The 12,519-nt window shown below is 41.4% G+C and overlaps 1 non-coding gene across 1 annotated transcript; it reads left to right on the top strand.

Moving 5' to 3' along the window:
* The first annotated feature begins 4,952 nt into the window (after nucleotides 1–4,952).
* LOC141681731 (small nucleolar RNA R71) lies at nucleotides 4,953–5,059 on the top strand. Its single transcript, XR_012559156.1, has one exon. It is a non-coding gene; the product is annotated as a small nucleolar RNA R71 (small nucleolar RNA).
* Nucleotides 5,060–12,519: the final 7,460 nt, after the last annotated feature.

The raw sequence follows: 12,519 nt of genomic DNA, 5'->3' as shown, positions 1-12,519 counted from the left end.
TCTGCGCGGGCGCGCAGCAAGCTGCGCGGCCGCACAGCATAGCTGCGCGGGCGCGCAGAGGGTCTCTGGAAATTTTTTTTTTCAGCCCCTATTTTCTGATTTTTTTTGTGTTTTTGGATAGGTTATTAACTTCTAAGGGTTCCTGTAACAACAATTCATGGGTTGCCTCCCACGCAGCGCTTCTTTTTCGTCATTAGCTTGACGTTCCGTACCTCTCTCAAGTAGTCAACAAAATGGCACTAACCACCTCTCGGTTTGCCATGTCCCCATAGTAGTGCTTCAACCGCTGACCGTTAACCTTGAATGCTTGGTCCGAATCATTCTCAAAAATTTCCACCGCTCCATGTGGAAACACAGTTTTGACAATAAAAGGTCCAGACCACCTTGATTTTAACTTCCCAGGAAAAAGTCGGAGCCGAGAGTTGAATAAAAGAACTTGTTGCCCTGGCACAAATAACTTAGGATGTAGCTTCCTATCGTGCCACCTCTTCACCTTTTCCTTATATATTTTGTTATTCTCGTACGCTTGAAGTCGAAATTCATCAAGTTCATTAAGCTGAAGCATTCTTTTCTTACCATCTGCATCTAAATCCAGGTTCAATTTCTTCAATGCCCAGTAGGCTTTATGCTCAAGCTCCGCCGGTAGATGACATCCCTTACCGTACACCAACTGAAACGGTGACATCCCAAGTGGAGTTTCGTATGCTGTTCTGTAAGCCCAAATAGCTTCATCGAGCTTTAAAGACCAATCCTTCCTTGACGGACAAACAACCTTCTCTAGAATGCGCTTTATCTCTCTGTTAGACACTTCCGCTTGACCATTTGTTTGCGGATGATAGGCAGTAGCTACTCGATGATTCACATTATAATGCTGCATCATAGAAGTGAACTTACGGTTGCAAAAATGCGATCCTTCATCACTTATGATTACCCGAGGTGTTCCAAACCTTGTGAAAATTTGCTTATGAAGAAAATTTAGCACTACCTTTGCATCATTTGTCGGTAAAGCTTTAACTTCGACCCATTTTGAGACATAATCGACTGCCAGCAAGATGTACTGATTATTGCAAGACGCGATAAAAGGCCCCATGAAATCGATTTCCCACACATCAAAGACCTCGACTTCAAGCATCACATTTAATGGCATTTCATCCTTCCTTGACAAATTTCCCACTCTTTGGCAATGATCACACCTTAAAACAAACTGATGAGCATCCTTGAACAAAGTAGGCCAGAAAAAACCTGCTTGCAGAATACGAGCTGCCGTCTTCTCACTTCCATAGTGTCCACCATAAACCGTGGAATGGCAGTCTCGTAATATCCCCTCCGTCTCACAGAACGGGATACATCTCCTGATGATCTGGTCAGCTCCCTGTTTAAACAAATATGGTTCATCCCACATATACCACTTCACCTCATGCAGAAACTTCTTCTTTTGAGCGGATGTCAAATTAAGAGGCATTATATTGCTGACAAGATAGTTTACAATATCTGCAAACCATGGTTCTTCCTCCTGAATTGCAAACAACTGCTCATCCGGAAAAGATTCATTGATTAACGTCATATCTTGTGAAGTAGAATCGGGATTCTCCAACCTAGAGAGATGGTCAGCTACTTGATTCTCAGTACCTTTTCTATCTTTGATCTCTAACTCAAATTCCTGAAGTAAAAGCACCCAACGAATGAGTCTCGGCTTCGAATCCTTCTTAGAAACCAGATAGCGAATAGCTGCATGATCAGTGAATACTGTTACTTTCGTACCAAGCAGATAAGATCGAAATTTCTCAATGCCAAAGACTATAGCCAAAAGCTCCTTCTCAGTAGTGGTGTAGTTCAATTGGGCCCCATTTAAAGTCTTACTCGCATAGTAGACCACATGGAAGATATTTTTCTTGCAATGTCCCAGAACTGCACCTACCGCATAATCACTCGCATCACACATCATCTCAAACGGTTCTGTCCAATCTGGTGCTGTAATAACTGGTGCAGTGATCAAACTCTTCTTGAGAGTCTCGAATGCTGCTAAACATTCATCATCAAATTTGAAAGGCACATCTTTCTCAAGCAAATTGCACAACGGCTTAGATATCTTTGAAAAGTCCTTGATGAATCGCCGATAAAAACCCGCATGACCAAGAAAACTACGGATTCCTTTCACAGAATTGGGTGGGGGAAGATTTTCAGTGACTCCCACCTTGGCCATGTCCACCTCCAGACCCTTGCTAGAGACCTTATGCCCAAGGATAATGCCTTCACGCACCATAAAATGACATTTCTCCCAATTAAGCACCAAATTAGTTTCCATGCATCTTTTGAGTACGGCGCGCAGATTATTCAAACATTCATCATATGAGTGTCCAAAGACGGAGAAGTCATCCATGAACACTTCGACGTTATTTCCAATCATGTCAGAGAATATAGCCATCATACATCTCTGAAAGGTGGCCGGGGCGCCACATAACCCAAATGAAACTCTACGAAAAGCAAATGTGCCAAATGGACAAGTGAAGGTAGTCTTTTCCTGATCCTCTAGTGCAATACAAATCTGATTATACCCGGAATAACCATCCAGAAGACAAAAATACTCATGACCCGCCAATCTGTCAAGCATCTGATCAATAAATGGAAGGGGGAAGTGATCCTTCCTTGTGGTTTTGTTCAATTTTCTATAATCCATGCATACTCTCCATCCTGTAACTGTTCGAGTAGGGATGAGCTCATTCTTTTCATTTGCGACCACAGTGATACCTCCCTTCTTAGGTACACATTGTACGGAGCTCACCCACGAGCTGTCAGAAATAGGATAAATGATGCCTGCATCTATCCATTTCAGAATTTCTTTCTTCACCACCTCCTTCATGATGGGATTCAATCTTCGCTGCTGTTCCACAGTTGGCTTACTACCTTCCTCTAGCAGAATTTTATGCATACAATATGAAGAACTTATCCCCTTGATGTCTGCTATGGTCCATCCTATAGCCGATTTGAATTCTCTCAAAATCCTTAAGAGCTTGTCTTCCTCACTACCTGAAAGGTCAGATGAAATAATAACAGGTAACGTAGATGAATCACCTAAAAAAGCATACCTCAAGTGTTCAGGTAATGGTTTGAGCTCCAAGGTAGGTGCTTCCTCTATTGATGGTTTGAGTTTCCCTTCAGCATTCTTAAGGTCAGAAGTACCAAGAGATTCAAATGGTATGTCCAGCTTTCGCTTCCATGGAGAAGCGTTCAGATATTGTAATTGCTCGTTGCTATCTTCATCATCGCTGTCAAAATCCCCCAATAAGGCCTTTTCCAATGCATCAGACATTAGCATGTGCTCGAGTTCCGAACTAACCGCGGAATCAATCACATCCACTTTTAAGCACTCCTCATCTTCTGTAGGGAATTTCATTGCCTTGAATACGTTGAAGGTCACATCCTGATCTTGGACCCGCATAGTAAGTTCCCCTTTTTGCACATCTATCAAGGTACGGCCAGTAGCCAAGAAAGGCCTCCCCAAGATTATGGGAATCTTCTTATCTTCCTCAAAATCCAGAATAACAAAATCTGCTGGAAAGAAGAGCTTATCCACCTTGACGAGCACATCCTCAACTATGCCCCTTGGGTAAGTAATGGGACGGTCCGCCAATTGTAGCGACATGTATGTGGGTTTTGGATCAGGCAGATCCAGCTTTTTAAAGATCGACAACGGCATCAGATTAATGCTTGCTCCTAAATCACAAAGGAACTTGTCAAAAGTTAGATTGCCAATGGTGCAAGGAATGGTGAAGCTTCCTGGATCTTTCAGTTTTGGTGGTAACTTTTGTTGCAGAACAGCGCTGCATTCTTCCGTGAGAGCAACGGTTTCAAGGTCATCCAGTTTCACCTTCCTTGAAAGAATAGTCTTCATAAACTTCGCATAACTAGGCATTTGTTCCAGAGCCTCAGCGAAAGGTATATTGATGTGAAGTTTCTTGAACACCTCCAGAAACTTCCCGAACTGTCTATCCAGCTTTTGTTGCTGCAATCTCTTAGGAAAAGGTGGTGGAGGATAGAGCTGTTTCTCCCCTGTATTAGCCTCAGGTAGAGTGTGTTCAACAGTAGTCTTCCTTGGTTCCTCCGCTTTCTCCTTTTGTTTAGATTCTTCTTCTCTAATTTCATCTTCTACTTCTTTTGCCTTTTCAGCCTCAGCTACTTTTCCAGACCTTAAGGTAATAGCCTTGACTTGCTCTTTAGCTTCCTTCCTGCCTGGTACTTCCGTGTCACTGGGAAGAGTGCCAGGTTGACGATTGAGCACTGCATTGGCTAATTGACCGATTTGATTTTCCAAGGTCTTGATAGAAACCGCCCGACTCTTGCACAACAGCTTAAGTTCCTCAAAATCAGCATTAGTAGGTGCAGCTGCACTTCCCTGTTGAGGATATGATTGCCTTGTAGCATACTGCTGTGGTTGCTGAAATCCAGGTGGGTTAAACTGTTTACTCACTCCTTGCTGATATGGTGGCTGAATAGCATTCTGATTATTCCCCCAGCTGAAATTTGGATGATTTCTGTTATTAGGATGATAGGTCGCTGGCACAGGCTGCTGTTGTCGCTGATAATTATTCACATACTTAACAGATTTGTTGACAAGAGAACACTGATCCGTAGCATGAGAACCTGGACAAAGCTCACAAACCATAGCTATTTGATTAACTCCATACGTAGCCAGAGAATCAACCTTCATTGATAGCGCTTGGAGCTGGGCTGCAATAGCGGTGGCTGCATCAACTTCCAGAATACCTGTGACCTTGCCTGACGTCATCCTCTGAGTTGGGTTTTGATGCTCATTTGCAGCCATCGTCTCTATAAGATTATATGCCTCAGTATAGCTTTTAGCCCATAAGGCTCCTCCAGCTGCTGCATCGAGCATGGGCCGAGATTGGGCCCCCAAACCATTATAAAAACCAGTGATCACCATCCAATCCGGCATTCCATGATGTGGACATTTTCTCAACATTTCCTTGTAGCGTTCCCAAGCCTCGGACATAGATTCTGTAGGTTGCTGCGCAAACTGAGTAAGAGCACTCCTCATAGCAGCAGTCTTTGCCATTGGATAAAACTTCACCAGAAACTTTTGCGCAAGATCTTGCCACGTAGTGATGGACCCAGCTGGTTCAGAATGTAACCAGTCTTTAGCCTTATCCCTCAGTGAGAATGGGAAAAGCCTCAACTTGATAGCCTCATCAGTCACGCCATTATACTTAAAAGTGCTGCAGATCTTGACAAAATTCCTTATGTGCATGTTGGGGTCTTCAGTTGCCGCTCCTCCAAAAGAAACAGAATTCTGCACCATCTGAATAGTGCCCGGCTTGATTTCAAAGGTGTTAGCTTGAATAGCCGGATGAAGGATGCTTGACTGAATGTCATCAATTTTAGGCCGAGAAAAATCCATAAGAGCTGGATCAGCTTGAACAATACGATCTTCCATGTTTACTGGTTCTTTCTGCTCAGTTCCTGAATCCGAATCCTCAAAATCTAACTTCTCCGGAATATCAAGAACTTCGTCTGTCTCCTCAGCTGTATCTAAAGTCCTCTTGCGAGCACGAGAACGAGTTTGCATAAACGCTTGCTAAAGTACCTGAAACACAACCGAAAAGAGTAAGTAACTACTACGTCCTAATCATTGAGTCCTAATGACCAATGATGGTAAGTACATAAACTAAACAAATACGCCGAGTCCCCGGCAGCGGCGCCAAAAACTTGTTAGGGCAAAAACACGCACTAATATTCACGCAAGTATACGCGTTCGCAAGTAATATAGAATACTTTCTAGTTCGTTCCCTCAGAGACTCAGACTAAATTATTTTCTAGTTAAACTCACTCACCAATGTATGATTACTTCTCAATGTTAAGATAATAACACTTAAAATTGTTGATCAAATATTAACTATAATTAACTACTTAATTAACCACTTAACTAACACTTCAATTTATCAATAATAAAACACTCATGAGATCACAACTTCATTATTACTTCCTTCTATAGCCATTGTTATTACCTTTAGCATGTGACAGTGATGACATTAATCGAATAACACGAAACTGACAAAAGCCAACTTTCATTGTACTAATACCATTCTACCAAGCATCCACAATTAAGATAGAAGTTGAATAGTCATCAATTATGTTGAGTTCCTATATGTCTACAGAAATTGACAACACAACGATTTAAGCACAAGTTATCCCTTTTGATTACATAGGGCAAATAAAACTGTTAGAGTTACCCACTAATCATGCACAACGTACATGAACCTATGCTAGCATGGCAAGTTCTAAATCTCAAGATCCACCGTCGCTTCACAAGAGATTAACACCCTATCTTATATGTTCGCGACGCACATAAGACGGATACGCACAACCAATACTAGATATCATGCAATCATCACACACTAAAGTATTAAACAATTAACTAAAGAATTCCATAATAAATCCGTTATAACCCCATGATCACGATTAGCCCATAATAGAACTTATCGCCATCATGGGTTCGTATGAAATCATGACAAACAACACAAGAAAATAATAACTACACTAATTATATTAAAACAGAGTACGTCACAAGAGTAAATAAGTCAAAGCAAGAAAATTAGCATCCAACGTTACAATGAAACAAGAATCACAAGAATATATGCTTCCTCTTCGTTGTGGTGTGCTAAATCGGTCTTCTTCCTTATCTCCTTCGCTTCTTGCGTAAAACACAATCTAAGACATAATCCCCTTAATACTCTCTGTGAAAACGTCTCAGATCTACCTATATAATAGTCCCATAAAACTCAGATTACATAGAAGTTGGAAGCCACACAGAAGTAGAAGTCTAAAATAATTCAGCTTTTTTCCCCGACCTTGCGCGGCCGCTCAGCATATCTGCGCGGGCGCGCAGGCTGCTGCGCGGCCGCTCAGCATTGCTGCGCGGGCGCGCAGGACCCTACTGGAAAAATTCCAAGCTTGCTCCGTTTCTTCGCCGTAATCTGCCCATTCCTTTCCTATCGCAATGGTGAACACATGCCAAGGCTTATTCTTGATGATTCCTCCCCCGAAATGCAACTATTACCCTGAAATGCATAAATACTAGAAAAACGCATCAAATACACAAAATACTTGATTTCAAGACACCAATTTAAGCCATTTTAAGACGTTCTAAATGGTATAAAATGCCACTTATCAGTTTGTAATACAACTGATATCCGAGTAGAATCAGGATTTATCTTCTTAAATTTTGATGATAAGGTAGCATTGTCCTCATCCTCTAATTCTGAATCAGGAAGTACAAGCTTTCTCTTGAATATTTATAAAGGTTTAGAAGAAGAAAAAACTTGTACCTTGGAACCACTAGATCTTCCAACAATGGCATTAGCATAGTGTCCTGTGCAAACTTCAACACAGCTCTTGGACCATCAGACCTAGCAGACTGGGCAATAATGTCCTATGGGTTCCCAATAGAAACAATAACTCTAGCATCAGTCTTTGATTGTTTCTTTCTTTTTACAACAGGTGCCTTTTGGGAGGCACCTGAGGTGGATTGTGTTTGAGGAAGTGTTTGGGTTGTGGTGTTTAGGTTAGCTACAGGGGGGTTGCCAATTGTAATAGCATGTAACCTAGCACTTTGTTGATTTTGCAATCCATAAGTCTCAGGACACCTATAGTCAATTTCATAAAATTACACACTACTCCATATCATTATTTTTGATTAAAATATTATTTTAAGAATTTTTTTTGAATAAATTCAAAAAGATATCAGAATTTAACAGTCAATCATAGTTTGACTATTATCCGTATTTAATTAACTGCTGCTAGGACTTATCAGTCAACACAAGTTTGACCAATATCAGTATTTAGCTATACACTCAGAGTTTATCATACAATTTGTTATGGATAAAAAGCTAAGGTTATTATTTGCTGTATTTATTACTAAGATTCGGGAGCTCAAGGCCTTTAATGGCTGCTCTCGTGTTTCGTGACTCAATCTGTCTTTACGAGATGCCTACGTATCTCTGTGAATTAGAGAATCAAGCCAAAAAATGTAGTTCTGATTTGTGGGGTGAGGCCCCTTATATAGATGTGGGAGTCCTTGAATTGGACTTGGTATAGGAGACTTGGTGGACAAGCCTCTGAATTAGGATAGACTTAGGAGTCCTAGGAAGTAGGAAGCTGATTCCTTATCCTTTTAGGTCCCCTTGAGGCTAATCTATAAGGATTTATATCCTTATCGGGACTCTTCTCAATAGCTGATTTTTCCCTTATTAATTAATTACGAAATTAATTAATAATCAGGGCTTTTGGGCCTTTTTTATTCCACCAGGCCTGATCTGGTCCATCAGGCTTAACCTTTCTGGTCTGAATATTATACATCTTATTATTGGGCCTATCAGCCCATTAATTATAAAATCAGGACTTATTTATCCCTATCATTTGCCCCCCAACTTTTGGGAAACATTGATTAGGTTTCGCAGAAGTTATTCGTTCCCTTTCAGGGTTTCATTTTTGCGTAAAGTGTGGAGCGACCTACACATTTACAATGAATCTTCCTTTTATTCAGAAATTATCTTAATTTCCAGGAATTTTTCCCTAATTTTCTGGGATTTTCCCTAATTTCTGGATTTTTCCCTTAATTTCTGGGATTTATCCTAATTTTCTGGGATTTTTCCCTAATTTTCTTGGATTTTTCCCTAATTTCTGGATTTTTCCCTAATTTTCTGGGATTTATCCTTAATTTTCTGGGATTTATCCTTAATTTCTGGATTTTTTCCCTAATTTCTGGGATTTTTCCCTAATTTTCTGGGATTTATCCTTAATTTCTGGATTTTTCCCTAATTTTCTGGATTTTTCCCCTAATTTTTGGGATTTATCCTTAATTTCTGGATTTTTTCCCTAATTTCTGGGATTTATCCTTTAATTTTCTGGATTTATTCCTTATTTCTGAAAATATTAACATTTTTCAGAAATTATTTTAAGGAATTTCCTTATTTTTTGTAATTTTCCAGGATTTTTTCTTCCTTTTTTTTTCTTTTTTCTTCCTTTTTTTTATACAATTTTTGACCAGGAATCCATTCGACCAGGATCCTGGTCGAATTAGCCCCTGCTGTGCCTTGGTCGAAGGATTTTCGAGGAGGATGCTTTCGGTCAGGAGTCCTGGTCGAATTTCGACCAGGATTTTTCCTTCTTTCCTTTTTTTTTTTTTTACAATTTTCGACCAGGAAATTTTTTTTTCGACTAGGATTTTCGTCCCTTTCGGTCAGGATTCTTGCTTTTTGACCGAATTAAGCTTCTCTTGCTGCCCAGGTCGACAGAATTTTGACCTCAATGATTTCGACCAGGAATCTTTCGTGTTTCTTGGTCGAATGGGTCTAATTCTAGTCGAATTAAGCCTCATTTTCAACCCTGATCGACAGGATCTCGACCTCAGGGGCTTCGATCAGGATTTCTCTATATTTTCTGGTCGAATTGATCCTGGTCCTGGTCGAATTAAGGCCTTTATTTACCCTGATCGACTTGATTTCGAGCTCAAGCCATTCGACCAGGACTTCTTTGTGTTTTCTGGTCGAACGGGTCAAGAACATATGCATGTATATAAATTTTTATACATACTTGGATTTAGGCCCCTTATGCTGGGCTAAAACTTGGGCCCATTTTAACTGGGCTTATTCTCTTACTGGGCTTCACAGGCCTTTCAATTGGGCCTCTAATTCTGGGCTTTTAATTTGGGCCAACGTTTTGGGTTCAGGCCAAAAAAAATTTTTTTTATCTTAGCTGGACTTCTTTTCCACCCCTAAAACCATTTGGGCCTCTTTCAACACTTGGGCCCTTAACTGGGCTTTTGTTTTCTAAATCCAAACTCCAAATTACTCTAGGATTGTTTCTGGATTCTTCCAGAATCTTCAAAAAAAACTCAAGTTTTCTTTCTTGAATTTTCCAAAGATTTCCTGATGCTTCCAGAACCTTCTTTTTTTGGGCCTGAATGGGCTTTTCTAGGCCCAATTTCCTTCTTTTCCTCCTATATAAAGGTGGGGGGGGTTGTGCTCTCACTCACACTCTTCACCCTTCACTTCATTCATTTCTAAAACTCTCCAATCTTTCTCCTCTTTCAACTTTCCTCCCTTAGCTTCCAGCCTTCTTTTCCAGTCTTTACTAAATGGCTGACAAGAGTTCTGAGAGGGCGGCCAAGATAGCCTCGGCTTCAAAACGAGGTAAGGATATCGAGATCCGCTCTTTATATATGTCTTTAATTGATATGATTAACACTAGGGGGGATGAATATCCCTCCACTGCACATCTCGACTCTTTTAATCATTGTAATACTTGGCACAACATAGATTTTAATAAACTAAATGCTCGCTATAACGTCTTTCCTCCTCTTAGATTAGTTCCAGTCTCTGGTGGTGACCGTACTTGCCACTGGAGACCCGACACTCTCTTCATTTACACAGATGCCCTTAATGCTGGGCTTAGGTTTCCTTTCCATCCTTTTATTCCTCATCTTTTGGCTGATCTACAAATTAATCCGTGTCAGTTTCCTCCAAACGCCTGGAGGAATATTCTATGTTTTATGGTTTGTTGTCTTAGGGAGGGCTTTCCTCTTTCTGTAGCCGTTTTTAGGAAGGTCTTTCAGTGTTATAATAGTTCTTCCAATATCTGTGGCTGGGTCTATGTCAAGCAAAGGCCCAAAAGCAAACATATCTTTAACAGCGCCTCTATTCCTGATAATAATCAAAATTGGAGGAATAGTTTCGTTGGGTTACGTTGGGAGAATGGTGACTGGGGCACACTTTTTCGATCTTCCTTCGGGAAGGTCAGTGATGGTAGCCTCAAATCCATTCACTTAACTCCTGAAGAAACTATTATTTATAATGGGCTTACTCAGGATGATGGCACCACCACCAGCTGGACTCTCTTAGAGGAGTTTTCCCTGATTCATGTGGGACTATCCTCTGTTTCTCAACAGGGTATTTTTCTTCCCTTCTCAATTTTACTTCATTTCATGCATTATTAACATCACTTATTTTGTCCTTTGCTTTGTTTCAGCTGCTAAGGAGATTAACGAGGACAATGTTCCTTTGGTTGAGGAAACAGCTAGGATGAAGAAAGCTCGGCTCGCAGGCCTAGACACCCGGGGAAAGGCCACGGAGCCTATCTTTTTGAAGAAGCACAAAGAGCCTATAGGGGAGGCTTCAACTGAAGGAGCTGGAGGCCATGGTGCTCCTATCACTGTTGCTGCCCCTACTGCTGCTGCCACAGGCGTCTTTCAGCCTCTCTGGGGATTCCGCCGAGGGGACACCGTAGTTGGTTCCACGAAACATGCTTGGGATTGGTCTTACCATAGCGTGACTCCCAAGGATTTTACTGATGTGGTGGCCACCCCTGATCTTGAGAGGATTAAGCTCATGGGAGCTCAGTCTCTGACTTCGGTATGCCTTCTCTTTTTTGAACTTATTTTTCATTCTTGTAGCATTTTCTTGCCTTATATTTTGTTAATTGCTTTGTTCCAGTCTAACGCCTACTTTCAAGGCACTGTGAGGCAAGTCGAATCGTGGAAGCGGGCTTCTGATAAGGCCGATAATGCCCTCAGGAGGCAACAGAAGAAGTATGCTACCCTGGAGAAGAAGCTCAAGTGCAAAGAGGAAGAACTCGGAGAGTCTAACGCCGAGCTGGTGGTACTTCGGGCGGAGAAGGATAAAGCTATAGACAACTATCTGGACTCAGAGGAGTTTGCCCAATCCATGAGGATTAGGGATGATTCAGTCTTTTCTGGGTTTTTTAGGACTGGTTGGGACACGGCCCTTGGGACCGTGAACGAGGCTTGTCCTGATATTAACCCGGCGGACTACATCTGCCCTGATGACGAGGCTTTGCTACAGAGGTTTCGTACCCGAGTAGTTATCTCGGACCATGTTCCTCAGGATCCACTCCTTCCTCCTCCCGAGTCTTCTTCCAGACCTGCTGAGGACGACAGCTCTTCCTCCTCCTCCGAGATGACAGAGACATCCAGCGAGAGTGGAGAGGATGATAATATGGATGCCGAGGGTACTTCAGCTCCTTAGAGCTTTTTCAGCCCTGCGTGGCTTTCTGTTTTTTATCCTATTTTCGAGACTTTATTTATCGAATTTTTGTAATATCTATCAGATCTATTTCATTTATCACCTTCTATGCTTGCATCCATGCATTTGAATTTTATTTGTTAGGCCACAAACATACTTTGAAGAACTCATGAATTTTGTAAAATTGTCTGGGATTCGTCCCTTACACAAGTAATAATAAACTTCGTAATAAAACTAAAACATATAAATCCTAAGCAAGCAAAGCTTCAAGGTGCTTTTCAACCTACTCGCCATCCTGACGAGTGAGAATCGTATCCGGCTGCCCTACACATAGTAAACCTTCAGGTTTTGTGCATGCCAAGTTCTCGGGACTTCAAATCCATCCATAGTCTCTAGCTTGTAGGTTCCTCTACCTTGAACACTCTTGACTCTGTACGGCCCTTCCCAATTCGGGGCAAGCTTC

Source organism: Apium graveolens, chromosome 8 (genome assembly GCF_009905375.1).
Source record: "Apium graveolens cultivar Ventura chromosome 8, ASM990537v1, whole genome shotgun sequence".
NCBI lineage: Eukaryota > Viridiplantae > Streptophyta > Magnoliopsida > Apiales > Apiaceae > Apium > Apium graveolens.
Note: the sequence above shows the minus strand (reverse complement) of the source record. Positions and strands in the feature narration are given on the sequence as shown.